General features: G+C 40.9%; 1 protein-coding gene across 10 annotated transcripts in view; it reads right to left on the minus strand.

Annotated features, from left to right (window-relative positions):
- The window catches only part of LOC125453333 (ETS-related transcription factor Elf-1-like), a 111,329-nt gene that overhangs the window by 17,344 nt on the left and 75,373 nt on the right, over positions 1-18,612 (minus strand). The window lies entirely within an intron of this gene.

The following is an 18,612-nucleotide window of genomic DNA, read 5'->3' on the forward strand; positions in this document are numbered from 1 at the left end:
GTCAAACAAAGATATCAGAGCAATCAAAGCAAAATTTCTGCGAAATCAAAGCAGAGAGGTCAGAATATTGATGCCAGTATGGCAAATAAATCAGCAAGAATAACTGGGGAGATATAGAAATGACTGGGCAGACACACATGGGGACCAAAGACAGCAGCAAATGGAAGAGAAGCAAACATGCTTGGAAAGGGACTCAACTGGTGAGACATTGACCATGTATCTTCACAGCTGTCATCTCCCTGCGGAAATCTCTCAGACAGTATTATCACCAGGAACATTGTGCCTCGAAAAACACCAATTTTCTGCCTATTACTTGAACAGCTGATGATTTTTACAAAAAGCATATGTATCAATGCAGACCTGAAAAAAACTGTTCAAGAAACCAGTGCTCACAATTTTTAAAACAGGGATTGGTGTCCAATGGAGAGAAGAGTTGCATCAAAGCCAGCAAGGAGGTGGAGGTGTAGCTATGCAGGGTCTGCAGCATTTCTAACTCTTACACAAAAGGTCTCTGTCATCTGCTCAAGAGTAAAATTAAAAACCATGCTCGTATTTATGGGACGCCTCGGGACTTCCAAAAACACTTTCCAGCCAGTTCATTATTTTGAAGTGAGGTTAACCTTGTATTGTAAGAAGTGTAGAGAGAAGTCCAACAAACCACAGTACATCACAACCACACATTATTTGGTGGGTCCTTGAAGGAATAAATATTGTTTAGGGCATAAAGGAAAACTCCTCAGCTACTCCTCAAAACATGTGCCATGAGATCTTTTACATACACCTGCGTGAATCTGAAAGACAAACCTCAGTATTCCCCTGGAGCATCAGAGTCAGAGGTAGGTAGTTTCCACTAAGATATAACTGATGCCTTCAAACAGTAAAACAATCAATTTGCAGTTAACCTATTTTAAAACCAGAGGAGTGCAATATCTCATAACCTTTAGATCTTTCAATTGTTTTAAAAAAAGTCAAAAAAGTCTTGCAACATCTGAACAACGGATGAAAGTTGCATGTAGACCTTCTTCGCAGCTGCAGTTAACTCCCATTCCTTCCCGACCTTTCAGCTTTACTCCCTGTCACCAGGTCCTCTCACCCCTCCCCTTAGCACCCTGGGACTGTCTCTTCATGTCTGCAGTTAGACACATCACTCTATTCACGACTGTTAACCCAGTCATTTACTGGTTTTCTTTTAAATGAATTGGGCATTTTGAATTTATAGATCTTGAGTACAAACAGTGCCCAAATTGAGCAGTAAATAGAAATTGCCTTTATCAGGGTATGCAAAGCCCATGAGTTGTTACCAAAAATCCAGCACGAGCTTTCCAGGTCTTTAAAATCCTCCCAGCAATCACCATCCGGGTGAATTTGGTGCCACATCTGTTACTACAGATGCTCCTTGCTGGATTGTTATTTAACAATAAACACCATCAAGTGGAAAGGAAAACTGCCAGCTTCATGACTAGACAAAGCAACATGGTAATATTCGAAAGTTTTCCCCATTGTTGTCAACGGAATTTAGGCTGACAAGCCAGAGAGAGGAGAGACAGAGAACGGAGAGGGTCAATACACTTCGATACATTCCAGACTTGGCTCCTGGCACAAAATAATGGTAGATTACAGGAATGCTCCTCCTGATTTCCCAGTCAGTCTGTCATATTACAGAACTGGAACATAAAAAGCATTACATACTTGTAATCAGTCTCTACATTCCATGTTCCTGCCAAGTGCCAGCCAAGGTTGAAAAAATTTAACTTTCCACAAATACCTATTTAATACTAAGGTCAAGTAGTAATGATGGGAGAAATCAGGAGATAAAAGGAACAAAATCAAAATCCCTACAGAGTGGAAGCAGCCCTTTTGGCCCATCCACTCCACACTGATGCTCTAAAGACCGCCCAGACCCATTCTCCATCCCATCCCTGTAACCCTGCATTTCCCATGGCTAATCCACCTATCCTATGTATTCCTGGGCACTACGGGTAATTTAGCATGGACAACCCAGCTAACCTGCTCATCTTTGGGCTGTGGGAGGAACCAGAGCACCCGGAGAAAACCCACGCAGGCTCAGGGAGAACGTGCAATACTGCAAGTACGGTACAGCAAAATCTGAAAACAAATTCCTTCAGCACAAGTACGTCTCACTCAGATATTACCACTTTTATTTTGAACAGACCTGACAGACAGCAGGATGCCTCTTCAATTCAGCAGTGTAGCTACTTGTGTAGATCCTGCTGAACAACTGCAGCACCTGCAACTGCATAGTAAACTGTATTGTCCAAATGCTAGCCTTGGTGCATATCAGGGTAATGCACACTCAGTGACAGATGAAGGGAACTGCAGATGCTGGAGAATCCAAGATAACAAAGTGTGGAGCTGGATGAACACAGCAGGCCAAGCAGCATCTCAGGAGCACAAAAGCTGACGTTTCGGGCCTAGACCCTCCATCAGAAAAGGGGGATTGGGAGAGGGTTCTAGAATAAATAGGGAGAGAGTGGGAGGCGGATCAAAGATGGATAGAGGAGAAGATAGGTGGAGAGGAGACAGACAAGTTAAAGGGGCAAGGATGGAGCCAGTAGAGGTGAGTGTAGGTGGGGAGGTAGGGAGGGGATAGGTCTGGGGAGGACAGACAGGGCAAGGGGGCGGGATGAGGTTAGTAGGTAGGAAATGGAGGTGCGGCTTGAGGTGGGAGGAGGATATAGGTGAGAGGAACCACAGATTAGGGTGGCGGGGACGAGCTGGGCTGGTTTTGGGATGCAGTGGGGGAGGGGAGATTTTGAAGCTTGTGAACCTTTTCCTAGCCAAATCAGTTCTGACTAAGAGCCACTGCACCTGAAATATTAATTCTGGTTTCTCTCAACAGACGCTGCCAGATGCACTGAGCGTTTCCAGCTATTTCTGGTTTTTTTTGAATAGTTGAGCAAATCCCTATTATCAACACTTACTGCTGCGGTCATGATCTGAAATGTTTTTGACAACTGCTTACATTTTTGGTGAGTCATGAAGTTACAAAGCTAAGCCAGCCCCAGTAAGGACTGTGCATAACTTTTCAGCAACAACTGCTGGCAAACTCCTCAATTAAGGACTGGGTTTGCTGTTTCCACTCGTACACAAAAATCAAAAATGTCAGGGGGAAAAAAAACAGGAGTCATATTCTCACCTGAAAAAATCCAAGTGTCCAGCATTTTAAAAAGTTCCAATAAAATGTCTTTCCTTCTCCAGCTCTCAAAATTCCTTTTCTGTGAATGTACTGAACCGAACTCAAAGTGCAAATAATCTTCATTAAATCAAAAGGAAAAAAAAAAGTGTAGGAGCATTGATGTCCTTTATGAAGCTTGAGAACATTTAATGAAGGGACCTTATAAAACCCCAAGGAGCATAGATAAGGTGAATAGCAGGTATCTTTTCCCACCGGTGGGATGAGTACAAAGCTAGGGGTATATTTTTAAGGTGAGAGAAGAAAGATTTAAAAGAGACACGAGGGACAACTTTATTTTTCACACTGAAAGTAGTTCACGTGGAGAATGAACTGTCAGAGGAAGTGATGGAGGCAGGTACAGTAACAATGTTAAAAAGATATTTGGATAAGTATATGAACAGAAAATGGTTTGGAGGGATATAGGCCAAATGCAGGCAAGTGGGGCCAGTTTAGTTTGGGAATTTGGTCAGCATGGACTTAGTTGAACTAGGGTCTGTTTCTGTGCAGAATGACTGACTCATCCTAGTGGCAAAGCAACATGTGAACACAGTACATGTATTGCAAATAATCCTTCCGTGAATTTTATTGTTCAGCTGCCAATCCTAAAGTATTGCAGGTTTCTGAAGCAGGAATCAAAAGGTAATGATTCATATCAACGACATTCAACAAGGAGGCAATGTAGATGGCAGAATAAGCATCCTAATCCATTCCACAAGCGGTTTCATTTCTGTGTCTAGAATCAGTTAACAGGAGACAGTCATCTTCTGTCACTACTTCTTACTCTGGAAAAAAAAGTCCAAAGCCATCTCAACTTTGTAGAGGCATGGTTCAACACAACTGGATACTCCAGATTATGGCAGCAACAGCATGTACGTGTTTTCAATCAGACGTTCCTGAGATGAGGCAATAAGGAATATCCGAATTAACACAAAAAGATTCAACTGTTGTTAGTGGTTTATAATGACAGTTAATTTTTTTTTCCAAATTAGTGTAAATAATTTATTATTGAGCCAAAGCCAGACTGACTGTTTGTGCAGCTGTAGTCCTGACGACCCTGGTCCACATTCAGGATTTGCACTACCTATCAGAATCATGTCAAGGAATTCAAATATTTTCACTTTCAAGGTGTCTTCAGAAAGTTTGAAAGATCAGATGGCAGGAAAATATGCTGTGCCAATAACCTGAGCTACCGTGTCACATGAATGTCTGACACTCAACTTGGCAAAATGAATGCTCCACGGAGAGAATGGGTCTGGGATGCATTCCCATCAGTCAGAAGAAGCAAGACAAGTACAGCCTGAAGGCAAAACTCAGTGGTTCTGGTATCAACTCAAATCCTGGGAATAGCTTGTCCACTTAGAACAACCCTGTTTCCAATAAATGCTACTTCCTTTGAAAGCAAACACATATGACAGCAAAGAAAAAGAACACTAGGTGAGCAGAACTTTAGTCAGAAAAATCTCATCTTCTTTGTAGCAAAAGCTTCCAGGTGCAATCATCTGTGCCTCAAAAAGATGAGCAAGAAAATGCTAAACTGAATAGCAAAGTGCGCGCGTGCGGGCGGGCGCACACACACACAGGACAAGGCCATTCACTGTTATGGACCAGGCCAAACCCCCTTCCAACATTGCAAGGACACAGCCTAACTTTTCTTATTTAAACGCAAGTGTAAGGTTTCAGATTGGTTACATTACTTGGCTTTAAGCAAAACACACTTAATTTTTACCTGACAGTTAAGACACAAATAAAAGAAAATAATTAGTATAACTTTAGCTTTAGCTTTCTGCTATTGCTGGAGTATTGAAGCTGGATGTGGAAGTTCTTATTCTTCTCTCTGTTACAGGAAGAGGTTCTCTTCTTGCTGCTAGAATTGCATGACAATCTTTTTTACTGAATTTGCCTTCACCAAGCATTTGAGCATGGGATGATACTGTATTGGAACAGGTAATCTGTAGCAGTTAATCGGTACATATTATTTTGTTCAGCATTTCAATAGAGTTACAGTTTAGCCACTTCTTTTAATTTTGTCTGTAGCGTAAAAATTAAAAAAAAGTGTGTTAGTTGAGTAGTTTGGCTAATCCAATTGTATCTGGAATGCAATGCCCTACACTTACCTTTAAAATAAGAAAAAGATGAGGTCTAAACTATCTTGTTTATATATTTTGAGGAGGTTTGGTCTGGTCCATAACAACAGCCTGGCGGATGATTTAGTACAGGTGATTCACAAAACTCTGAGTTGGCAAATTAGGTTATAGCTAGGAAAATCTGAGCTAACTGTCACTTGCTGCCTTCTGCCATGGTGTGTAGTTTTAGTAGAATTGAGGAGGTGCTTTGCTACAGAGTCAATAAATAGGTCTTATTCCTTTGCAGGGCTCCCAGCATCAAGGTATGGGAATAAGTGGGTCAGGCAGAAACAAGGGGCAGCTGTGCAAGCATCTTTGTGACTGCTACCATAAAATGCACTTATTCAATTCACTGTGGCTATGTTATGAATAGATATGTCTACAATCATGCAACATTACTATCTCAAAACTGCTTATTAACTTACAACATTTCTACTAAATCTCCCCTTAACCTTTTTTTTAAAAATACAGAATCCCTACATCATGGAAACAGGCCATTTGGCCCAACTCATCCATGCCTTCTCTTCTTTAAAGGGCAGCTGCAGCTTTTGCAGTATACTTGTAGAACTGAAATCCCTCACCCTTGGCACTAACTGGAAAGTTATCTCGACACACATTGAAAATGCCTTAGTATCTTTGCTGAAGTGCACTGCCCAGATTTGGATAGAATTCCATAAAGTAGAGATCTAATAAATGATACATAAATGTTCAGCATAATTGTTTTGCTTTTATATAACCAAGAATCCTACAGCACACTTTTAAACTGCCTCTTCAGGGATTCAAGTGTGTCCCCAGATCTCTATTCCTGCATGCCTGTAAAAATGTTACTATTTAATTAGCATAGAATCTTCATTTTTCCGACTAAAATGCATCCTTCTGCATTAAATTTCGTTTACCATGTATCTGCCTTTTGTACCTTGTTGACCGCCATTATCTTATTCATCCTCCAAGCAACAAGTGATTTTGTCTCCTATGATGGACTAGGACCATCCGTTGGATTTTCAGCATTGGGTCAGATGCCTCAGGCTCAAACCTGGGCCCTTCTCCCCAGATTGTGTTGGGAGCAGTCACCTAACATGTCCATATTACCTGTACTACAGCACTGGAAAATTTGAGTTGGCTGTACTGACCTTAACCGATAAAGTGATTGACCACTTTCCACACCAGGAAACCAGTTCAAGGAAAGAATGGTGCATGATGGGTAGCTACTGGATTTCTTTCTCTCTCTCCGCTTTTGTGAACAGGGGGATAACTTTTGCAACGCTAGTCCCGGTTCCACCGTCATACTGAAGCATGACTGAGCGATTCTGACCAGAAATCTCCATCATGTCCAAACCTATCCCTCTCAGAAGCCTATGATGCATCTAATCTGGACTGGATGACATTTGTATTTCCAGCGCTGCTAACTGCAAGTCGTTAAAAAAAAAACCATGCCCAACTTTTGGGCTCCCATCTCCATGAATGAAAAAGCACAAACAACTTCAGCAATATCCTCAACAAGTCTTAACCCTTTAGTACCTTAATCAGACTAGCCGGTTCTTTGACTATCCTTTTACCCTTTATTATGTTAAGATTTTTCTTATTAGCTACTAATATTCTCACACATCCTCTTGGATCATTTCCTTTGAGTTCTCCTTTGTACTGTGAAATTAGTTTCATTTTGTAGCATCTTACTAACCTGACTTGATCATGAGCTTCCTGTTCCTGTTGCACTTAAATCTCAATTCCTGCAGCTCCACAATGGGGTGCTCATTTTGGTCGCCTTTCCTTTCTCTCCAGGGGAATAATTTTGAGGAACTGGAATTTAAAGAGGGGGAAGCTAAGCTTGCAATTACATCTGATGTGACAAAGGCATTGATGAAGGTGCTAACAGCAAGCAGATGGGTTAGGGAAGGTGAGCGGGCCACAGGTCAGGTTTTAGACTGTCAAAACATCTTCACGAGGGAGAGGAATGAGACGTAAGAAGCTTAGCTCAAGGTAACCTAGGTATCTTAATTGGCAGCGGTTGAGAAAGGGATGGAATCAGGAGTGGCGGGGGGGTGGTAAGTAGGCAGTCCAATGGGATGCCGAAGATAACATTTAGTCTTTTTCTCCATGTCTGAGTGCAGGTAACAGCAGCTGGATGCCAGACAGACAAATCAGGACAGACACAGGGGAGGATGGTCTGAAAGATGCCAGTGGAACTATGCAGGCTGGTGCCATGTCTTCATCTGTTGCAGAGGAGGAATGGAGGAGGATTGACAATTGATCCATGAGGCATTCTAGGCTGGGTCTCTCACAGATGTGAGTTTGCTCACTGAGCTGGAAGGTTAGTTTTCAGACATTTCATCACCATTCTAGGTAACATCATCAGTGAGCCTCCGACGAAGCGCTGGTGTTATGTCCTGCTTTCTATTCATCTGTTTGGGTTTCCTTGGGTTGTTGATGTCATTTCCTGCATTGGTGATGTCATTTCCCGTTCCTTTTCTCAGAGGATGGTAGATTGGCTCCAAATCAATGCGTTTGTTGATGGAGTTCCGGTTGGAATGCCATGCTTCTAGGAATTCTCGTGCGTGTCTCCGTTTGGCTTGTCCTAGGATGGATGTGTTGTGCCAATCAAAGTGGTGTCCTTCCTCATCAGAACTGGAAATGACATCACCAACCCAAGGAAACCTAAACAGATAAATAGAAAGCAGGACATAACACCAGCGCTTCGTCGGAGGCTCACTGATGATGTTACCTAGAATGGTGATGAAACGTCTGAAAACTAACCTTCCAGCTCAGCGAGCAAACTCACATCCAGAAACTCAACCTGAGCTACAAATCTTCTCAAAACTCGATAAACTAGAAATCATGGAAAGTTCTAAACAATGTAAAATTAAATAAGCGGATGTGACATTTCTTGTGGAATCAAGCTGGCTTCATCAAACAGTCATGCTACTAAAAGTACGACTGTTTCAGTAATCAATCCTCCCTTATTCACTTTGTGTTTAAAAAATGCAACCGATTGTGGATGTTAACAGAACAGCAGTTAACAGAAACCCACTTACAGCTGGTACTTCCTACAAATCTACCAGATAACTCACAGATGTTTAAACCATCAGTTGTTTACTATCAAAACAACAAAAGCAAATTACAAACCCACATTGGACTTATCAACAAGATGCAAATGTGTATTTCTTCCTGCCCCCAACCCCAATTAGATGATTACAGGAGAAGTGAGGTGCTTTCAGAGTGAATTTTAGTATAGCTATCATTTTGCTGTTACTCGATTCTGAAACGTTACTGTAAATTTCTTGCCAATACTGATAGAACCTTAGCTTAATAGTCAAGAGATGCTTCTTATACTGCTAGGTTCTAAAAACACAAAGAAACGGGACAGTTCTATCTAAAAGCCACAAGTCAGAGTATTGGATCATGCAGCAGTGTTCAAGACAACTTTTGTTGAAAAGTATTGATGAGCTGAGAAGGTGTACACTGGCTATCCTCTGCTCTAATAAATATAGGAGGTTGAACAAAGGTTCAAGTCATTTTTGCATGAGGCTATACCATCTCCAAATTAAGTAGCTTAAATAAATAGTTAACTATTTCTGTTATGAGCTATTAGGAATCAAACATCAATATTTCCCCAAGTCAAAGAAGTGGCAAATGAGAAAAAATAAATAGAAGCAATGTCAAGCATGTAATTTCATACAGTAATTTGGATCCTACAACACACACACACACACACACACCCCTACCAAGCTAAAGAGGAATGCGTGACCAAACTAATTCAGACTGTTTCTTTTAAATAAAGTGTGGAGCTGGATGACCACAGCAGGCCACGCAACATCTTAGGAGCACAAAAGCTGACGTTTCTGGCCTAGACCCTTCAACAGAATCTAGGCCCGAAACGTCAGCTTTTGTGCTCCTGAGATGCCGCTAGGCCTGCTGTGTTCATCCAGCCTCACATTTTATTATCTTGGATTCTCCAGTATCTGCAGTTCCCATTATCTCGGACCTTTTGTTTGTTGCGGCATTTGGTTTTAACTTGTGCTGGAGGTTGTTTGGACGGTTTTGTGGATGTCGTCAGTTATAGCAAACGTCACAGTTACTGAAAGTGCTCAGTTCCTCGATAACTTTTCTCCATAGCTGTTTCCGTAGGACCAGGTGTCAGAGTTTTTGAGAGAGAAACCATTGGAGACAGCAGCTTCCCTTCAAATATCTGCCCATAACGCTCTTGGAACGTCCATTAAAATACTGGTCCTGGGGTACTTTTCCAAGTGGATTTTTGGTTGGCAACGTCAACCTCATTCATAATACTCTGTCTCGAAAAGATATTAACAAATGCAATGATAGGTTTCAATAGGTGAAAACCTGGTTGTTGACTCACAAGGATGACAATCCAGTTTTACAAAGAATTTTGACAGAATTTCAATGTTAACTGAAAATGACAAAAGCTGGACATCACAGTGGGTCAGACAGCAAAGTGATGTTTCAGATCTGGATGACTCTTTATCAGAGCTGGGGCAAGCCTCAGTCATTGGCAGCCTACGAGAAAAGAAACATGGCTGTGGAAGCAAGTTTTGGCGAGTACCAGCAGTGAAACAAAAAGCAACAAAGACATACATGGTGAAAGAGGCGACAGAGTTCCTGTCGTAGGGAAGGCCGAAACTTCTTCAGGGTAGGCTGTCCACGAAGAGACATGGTGGTCGCCTACACACAACGTAGGAGTAGATTACTGCAGATGTCAGAACCTGTACTGAAGACAGATGCTGGCAATCACAATGGGCCAGGCAACATCCATGGGGAGGGAGGGAGGGAGAGAGAGAGCGAGAGCGAGCGCAAGAGCGCTAATGTTTTGAGTCTAGGTGACCCTTCATGTTAACCTTTGATACAGACAGGATGGTAGTGATGTTTGAAGTTTCCTCTTTTCCCAACAATTTGGGCTTGTTCCCACAGTCCCTATAATCAAGACATAATTTTAAAGCATTCCGGTTTTTCCTCTCAAAGTCCCAGTGAAAAGACTTATTAAATCAGATCACCCACAGCCTAAATCAAATGGTGGAACAGGCTTAAAGGGAAAAATGGCTCCTGCTCCTTAATCCAACGTTCTGATGTAACTTAGATGAAGACTTGTTGGGATGGTTTCAATGACTGAACTAGGGTCCAGAACGAGTCAGCAGTTTAATTGGATTAATCTGATGAATAAGGCACGGAATGACTGAACTTTGACAGAAATGACGTGCATTTATATAATGCTTTTGATACAGAAACCGAAACATCACAAGACACTGCAGGGAGATGCAAGGGGGAATAAAAATGAGACTGAGCCAAACTTTGACTGACAGAGCAAATTTTGTTTTACCTGGCACCTTATCCACCTGCACTCCTGATAACTTGGCAAAAACTATATCCCGCAAATACCATGATGTCCAAGTGTTTATGGTCTAGCTAAAATGTTTACCCCCTGCATTGCATTTCTACTACTGACTGTGTGTTTTCGGAGATATGTTAATGCTTTGGCATGAGGGATGTTGGGATCTCAAAGCTTGCCTTGGTCAGGGCTCACTGCAGTTATGCATACCTCTTGATTATCCAGAATATTTGATGAGCTGGCATGCTCCCAGTCCCATAGGTGCTGGTTAATATAAAGTTTGCTGTATTAGTACGGGCCAATATGGCGGATTTGAAAGAAGAGGTCAGTGGAGACGTTCCACTGGGGAACTAAAAGCAAACAAATGTTCATCAAGCGTTTGTCTAGATCTTAAAAGGATTTTCAGATCTATGGAACTTAGATAAAATATTGAAGGTACTGGTCCAGCTACAGGTGGCACCTTTGAGGTGATTAAATCCAGAGAATTAGACAAAAGAAAAGCAAGTGAACTCCAGTGTAAATTTTATAGAACAGCTGGTACTGGATTGTTAAATATACCAAATGCCAACAACCTTGAACATCATTCCCTAAAAAAGGTTTATATTGACCACAGACACGATTGATTGCTAAAGCAGTAAACTCTGATTTGATAAAACCAAATGTTGGCAAAAGTTAAAATTCCTTCAATATTTAATTGCTTTGTATTCATTCATTTGAATGGACTTGACAACGATAACAGTCTCAATACTGGTAATTTTACCAGGGGTTTCAACCTCCCTCCTTTATTATTTAGAATAAACTCACATTCCTCCTAAATAAAAAAATCAGCAAGAGGATTTAGCCAAGACGTATTGCAATGCCTTTTTGTGCAAGTTTGTATCGTCCCTCACAACCAGGGTATGCATGTTGCAATCTTCCCAATCAAGGATGATGGTCATTGTTGTCCAGAGGGAACGTTCACAGAAAAACCTCGAAGACAGGGGCAGAAATAGGCCATTCAACCCCTCCAGCATGTCCCGTCATTCAATATGATCATTGACCTCAATATTCTAATCCCACCTCCTCCCATGTCCCTTGATCCTTTGGGCTGCAATAGCTCTCTCTATCTCCGTCTGAAAAACACATTAATGTTTCAGCCTCAACCACTTTCTGTGGTAGTAAATTCTACAAGCTCACCACCCTTTGGTGGAAGTAATTTCTCCACATCTCAATCCTAAAAAAGTTTACCCCTTCAGCTATGTTCCTAGTTCTGGGCTCCCCTACTAGCAAGAACATCCTTCCTGCATCTAACCTGCTGAGTCCTTTTAGAATTTTGGATGTTTCTAACACAAATCAACACCACCTCCCTCTATTATTCAAAACGCCAGTGTATACAATCTTAACTGACTCAATCTCTCATCCCAGAAATCAGTTTGGTAAACCTTCCTGCGCTCCCTACAGAAAAAACAACCTTTCTCAGATAGGGAGACCAAAACTGCACTCAATATTCTAGGTGTGGCTTCACTAATGCTCTGTATAATTCCAGCAAGACATTGTTACTACCTACTTATCACAGGGGATTGGTTCGTGAAGAGTTACATGGATGTTAAGTTATGAGGGGAAGGTGGGTCGAAGGAAACCCTAGTTAGACATAATACTCAATAATTAACAGTGCAGCAACACATCAAAAGTTTTCAGCTGTCAAAGTTTTTGAAACCTCTTTGTAAAGTAAAGTAAAGGGGAGGAATCATTCAAAACCAACAGTATTTTTCTCCTCCACAAGCTGCCACTGTTCTTATGAGATAATGACACAAAATTCCAGAAGTACACAGATCAGACAGAGAGAAATACAGTTAACACTTGAACTCTCAGTCAGGGCTGGGTGCTCTCAGAGGTGAAACTATTTTTAAGCCAATCAGGGAAAAGGTGACAAGGAACAAAAAGTATTTTTTAAAAAAGCGTCTGACAAAGTTAAACATATTTACAAAAGATGCCCCAAAACTTCAAGCAATCAAACAGCCCAAGGAGCATTAAGAAGCAAAATAGGAGACCAAGCCACGTCAGCAGACTTAAAATTATCAGAAGCTTGATCAAAGAGATACATTTTAAAGAGTATACTAAAGCAAAATAATGGAGAGGTTATAGGGAAGGAATTCCGGAAATTGAGTGTACAAGACCCCAGAATTTAAAGGGCACAGATCTCTCTGAATTGTGGTGCTGGAGGGAGGAATTTACAGGAAAGAAAGGGAAAACCATGGAGATATTTGAGAAGGAGGATGCTTGACTATAGGTCCATGTAAGTCAATGAGCATAGTGATGAATGGAACTTTATGAAAAGATAGAAACTAAAGTTTGGATGACCTCCTCAAGTTTGTAGAAGGTGAAATGTGGGGGACCAGCCAGGAATGCACTGGAATAGAGGTAAAGGCACGGATGAGGGATACAGCACAAATGAGCTAGGGCAGGGCAAAACGTTGCAATGCCACAAGGATAGAAATAGTAATGACATGAATGTGCAGTCAGAAACTTGGCTCAGTGTCAAGTAACACACATTGCATTGGAAACAGTCTGGTTTAGGCTCCTACACTGTCAGGGAGAGGAGTGTAGTCAGAAGCTAGGAAATAGCTTGCTCAAAACAATGGCTTTTGGCTTCCCAAAAGTTAGCTCAGAAAAATTCTGCTTGCTGAACAGTGGATAAACTGTTCAATAATTTCTGAATTGTGAAGCTAGGAGTTGTCAGCATATCTGTGGAAACTAAATGTGTTTTTGGATAATGTCATCAAGCGGAAATGTGCAGGTCAGAATTAGGAGCGAGAGAAGACTGGACTGTTGAGTAACGCTTAGGAGATAATGGTGTGGGAGCAAGAGGAGATGACAATAAAAAAACAGAACCAGCTGACAGCTGAAATGTCACCGGCAAAGCAATGGTCCTGTGGTCAGAGGATATAGCCAAGTCAAGAAAGGTCAGGCATGACAGCATGCCCTTGTTACAGTCACCTTGCATGTTATTTGTAATTGTGCTATTTTGGTTTTTGGTCATTTTGGAAATGACCTTTTCTTCCCCAGGTCACCCAAATAACTGTAGAGTCTTTAATGGATAGTACAAGGGACCATGTCCACATACAGGCCTCAAACACAGAACGAGCAGTAGATTTGTTAGGCAAAGGGACAGATTTCATGCCTTTGCCAGTTTAAATCAGGTCTTTACAGACTAAAACCTATTTCTCAGAACAACAAAGCAGGAAAGGTCTAAATCCAATGATCTATTGGATGGGGGAGAAGTCTTTGGATGATGTTGCAGACTTGTAACTCTGTTATCAGTGGTACATTGTCACTGGTCCAAAGAGCACAAGACTGTAAGCACAAGAGTAGAAGTGATTATGAGTACATGAGACAGCAACAATTTGACAACTCTTTTGCATCTAACTGGCTCAAGCTGGTGGCCAGAAACTGCATCACTTGGGTAGCTCTTTCCAAATCTAAAACTATGAATAAAAGCAACTTTACAGTGGGCAAAAAGGGTACATTTTAATTACAAGTAAACAAATTGTTTCGCCAGTGTACTCTACATCCTGTCACCCTCCCGCTAACCCACTTTGATGGTTTGCCTGGATGAGAGTGCTTTCTTTTCTAACAATCCAACAAACATTCTCCTAAAGAAACCACTGGAGTCCATTAAAATGTTGGGAGATCTTTTCCCTCAGAAAATAGCACCTCTGCAGTTGTGTTTTTGAGATTCAAAACTGTGGGGAGGGGCTAAATCCATTGGGTATTCAAGGACACCAATGACTAAAACCTTGGGCACAGTGACAAAAATTAATGACGGCCTTTATCTCAAGACAACAGAAATATAAAAAGGGAGAGGAAGTCTTGGTCAAGTCTCATCTGGACTGTTGCATTTAGCTCAAAGCATAGGCCCTCAGGAAGTTTATCTTATCCCTGAAGGCTATTAACCAGAATTACACCATGACTTGAAGGGTTAATGAATGGGAACAATGTACATAAAACTGCTTTGCTTTCCTTTGACTTTGGAAGTTGATGGTGACCTAATGTGTTTAAAATGATACTGTGATTCTATGCTGTAGACACAAATGTACTATTTACTCTGATGGTAAATTCAAGCCGAAAGGACAGACAACATCAAAATTAGCTCACAAGCCATTCCAGGAAATGAGATAAGGCAGTACATTTTCACAAAGAGGGTTGTCAAAATTCTCTCCTCTAACAGGTTTGTTAAAGATCATACAACTGGATTTGATACAAGAATGAGGTTGAAACATCTGTGTTGGGTAGAGTTTCAAGGTTCCACGCTGGGACAAGGTTTAAATTGAGTTGATACAAGAATGAACGAAAGAAAGAATGAGCAGGTGAAGGCCATATGGCTCCTTGATCTACTCCACCATTCAACAAGTTCATGGCTGAACATATACTTCAACTTCCACTTTTTTCCCAGATCACCATTTTCCTCAATGCCCTTCCTTTAGACCCTTGCAAATGTTCAACATTTAAGGATCCACAGCTCTTAGTAACAAAAAATTCCTAAGTTTCTTTTTCCACAATCATGTCCCAATGGCCCACTCCGTAATGAGACTATTACCTCAGTTCTAGCATCTCCAGCCAGGCGAAACTAGGCCCCTGCTCATTTTTCTTTTATTTCAATGGGAGCACTCTCATCATTCTCAACTCCATAGTTAAGGCCTAAGTTACACAACCTCTCATCCAGAAACCATCTCACAAACCTTCAATCAAATGCAGCTCAAAGTACAATTGCCACAGCTCACTTACTTTTGTTCTCGCAAGTTAATGCATTTCTTCAGATACAAACATTTTTATCACGACTAAAAGTAGACTAACTGGCTTGGGGTTTTCTTGCATTCTCTTTTAAAGAATAAGTGTTACATTCACTACCTGCTCATTAATGAGTATGTTTCAGAATCTTGCAATTATTTAAGGTTACAATCAGTATGTGCATTATCTCTGCAGCATTTTCTCTGATGTAGGCCTTCAGTCCAAAGGATTTTTCTTCAACTTGTCAGTCCCATTGATTTCCTTTCTTTAATATTAATTAAGCACATTTCTCTCATTGGATACTTGGTTCCCCGCTGTTGCTGGAATTTTTTTCTATGATCTATGATTAAAAGACAGACTCAAAATTTCATACCTATGTGATTAACTTGCTGCCCATCAGAAATTACCTTAACTTTTGGGATACTGTTTACTTTCACCGCTCTTCAGAGTCATACAGCATGGAAACAGACCCTTCAGTCCAACCAGTCCATGCTACCATAATCCCAAACTAAACTAGTCCGACCTGTCTGCGCTTGGCCCATATCACTCCAAACCTTTTTTACTCAGGCACTTGCCTAAATGTCTTTTAATGTTGTAACTGTACCCACAACCACCACTTCCTCTGGGAGTTCATTCCACACATTAATCACATTCTGCGTTAAAAGAAAATGCGCCTCGCTCCTTTTTTAAAATCTTCCCCCACTTACCTTTAAAAAAAAGCCCCTAGTCTTGAAATCCCCCACCCTAGGGAAAGGCACCTGCGATTCACTTTACCTATGCCCCTCGTGATTTTGTAAACCTCTATAAAAGGTCAAGTCTCAAACTCCTATACTCCAGTGAAAGATGTCCCAGCCTATCCCTGTAACTCAAACCCTCCATTCCTGACAATATCCTGGTAAGTTTCTTCTGAGCTCTCTCCGGTTTAATAATATCCTTCCTCATAACACAATTTTACACAAATGAAGAAGCTTCCCACTTGTTTTTTAAAAAATTACTTATTAATTTGATCTCATACTCTATTAGACTGAATTTAAACTTTCTATCCATATTTGGGAAATACTTTAAAAACCTACTCTTCAGGTTCAGTACTCATCTTGACAACATTATAATCCTTTCTTCAACCCTGTACTGTCTTTTAGTTAGTCACTGATGGATGGATCACTTTTCCCGGGGATTCTTTTTCCATGCCAGAACATTACCTACATTTGTTGAGAATAATAAAATGCTTGTTTAAAATGTGCTCAAGACCAAGGTCAACTATGATTTGATTGAATGGTGGGACAATTTTGCAGGTCTGAAAGGCCTATTCCTGTTTCTGCATTAGAATTTTGTTCACTTCTTTAAAATGAAAAGACAAATTGTGAAGAAATATTGCCTTCCAAATGCTTGTTCACACTTTACCAACTGAGGCTATCCTGATCATGGTAACAGAACATTCCCACCCACCCAGTCAGACGTTTCTGAAGAATCTACTCAATAAAACAATAATGCGACATGTATCAGAGGATGAATATTTGCTCACTGAGTCATGAATGTCCTGGAAACATGCAGCCATTTCTCAACAATTCTGTTGTAAGGCCTTCAGTTTTGTTCACAGAATAGATTAGCTGTGTTTACACAGTGTCCATAATTCCAGAGGAATTATTTAAAACTGATTGATTTTCAGGTCTCAATTTTAACGGACCATTATTGCAATTTTGGGCTTTATGAGCCTGCCAGTAATGAGCAAATATCAGAATGAGCTGTTCTTTGGAATTACTGCCAAAAGCGCAACTGAGCAAAATAAGAAGCAAAAATTTCAACCTAAAATTAGCTGCAAGCAAGTTGGGATAACTACATGCTCCCTGAATAGCTATCTGCATGGTTCTAATAAATTGAGCTGCCAAACATGTACCAACCTCCACCCCTCCCCAGCTCTGATTGATCCTTTAGACATTGTAGTTGATCAAACACAACACTGATTCAGTTGGTTGTAGCAAACAGTACATAGATCAGTAGGTCATAGTCCACTATTGCACCAACTGCATGTGAAAAACACAATGCCAATGCCATGAATTAAGTTTAATTTAAGATCCGGTATTATTCTATTAGTAGGATCATAGTAAGAAGCAAAAAAGAAGTTTCTAATCTCACCATTTAAACCTTCATATTCCCTATCCTCCCTCAGAGGCCATTGTTTCAAGGCCATAAATTTTGCTTCACCAATAATTAAAATCATCCTCTTTAGCTGTTCTGCCAATGTGACAGTGCGCAATCTCAGATTTTTCAACGTCCAGTTAAGGTACCAACTGCATATTTGCACCATTCACTTAAGTAACATCATCGCATAAACCGAAACCTCCTCATGTCTGATGCCGAAGCCCCCAGCAATGCCTTTGTTGTTGATGCCCTCCAGCCAGCTTTCCATCCTGAAATTCAGCTCATCCAAAGCTCTACTGCCCAGAGCTGACCCTACACCAAGTTCCACTCACACTGCAGCAATCTTCCAAAAACCCATGACAACTATCTGGAACAACAAAGGTAAGTGTGTAGGAACACCCCCAGTTACAAGGTTCCCTCCAAACAAAATATCCTGACTTGGAAATACATTATTGTCCATCCTGGAATTCCCTCCAAACAACACTGTGGGTGTACCTACGCTACATGGGCAGCTGCTGTTCTGAAACACACATCATCAGCACATAACATTTAAGGAACTCTCTTCTTAACAGCAGTGTGGGTGACCTTACACCAGAAACTGCAGCAATTCAAAAAGGCAACTCATTGCTACCTTCTTCAGGGCAATTAAGGATGGACAATAAATGCCCATGTCATGAATGGATGGATAAAATAAGACCCTGCACCACATCCCAGCCCACCATTCCCAAATGACCTCTCCTCTGAATTGACTTTGCCTTATCATTGGAGGTTGCACAGTACCCAGTGTTTGCTCTGAAATTCACTTTAAACTCCTCCCCCTCCTCTAAAGATCATACTTAAAAGCCATGTCTTGGCCTAAGCCTTTGTCAAATATCTTATTAACACCTCCTTCAACTCAGTTGTCTTAAAAGAAGTGCACCCTGTGAAAACAACCTGGAACATAATGTTATCTAAATACAAGTTTCTGTTAAATAATCAAAAACATTTATGGACAAATATAAATGGTAATTTCTCATTTCTTGCAAACATCTGAAAGTAATATTTTCATACTT

The sequence above is a fragment of the Stegostoma tigrinum genome, chromosome 6 (genome assembly GCF_030684315.1).
Source record: "Stegostoma tigrinum isolate sSteTig4 chromosome 6, sSteTig4.hap1, whole genome shotgun sequence".
NCBI classification, from domain to species: Eukaryota; Metazoa; Chordata; class Chondrichthyes; order Orectolobiformes; family Stegostomatidae; genus Stegostoma; species Stegostoma tigrinum.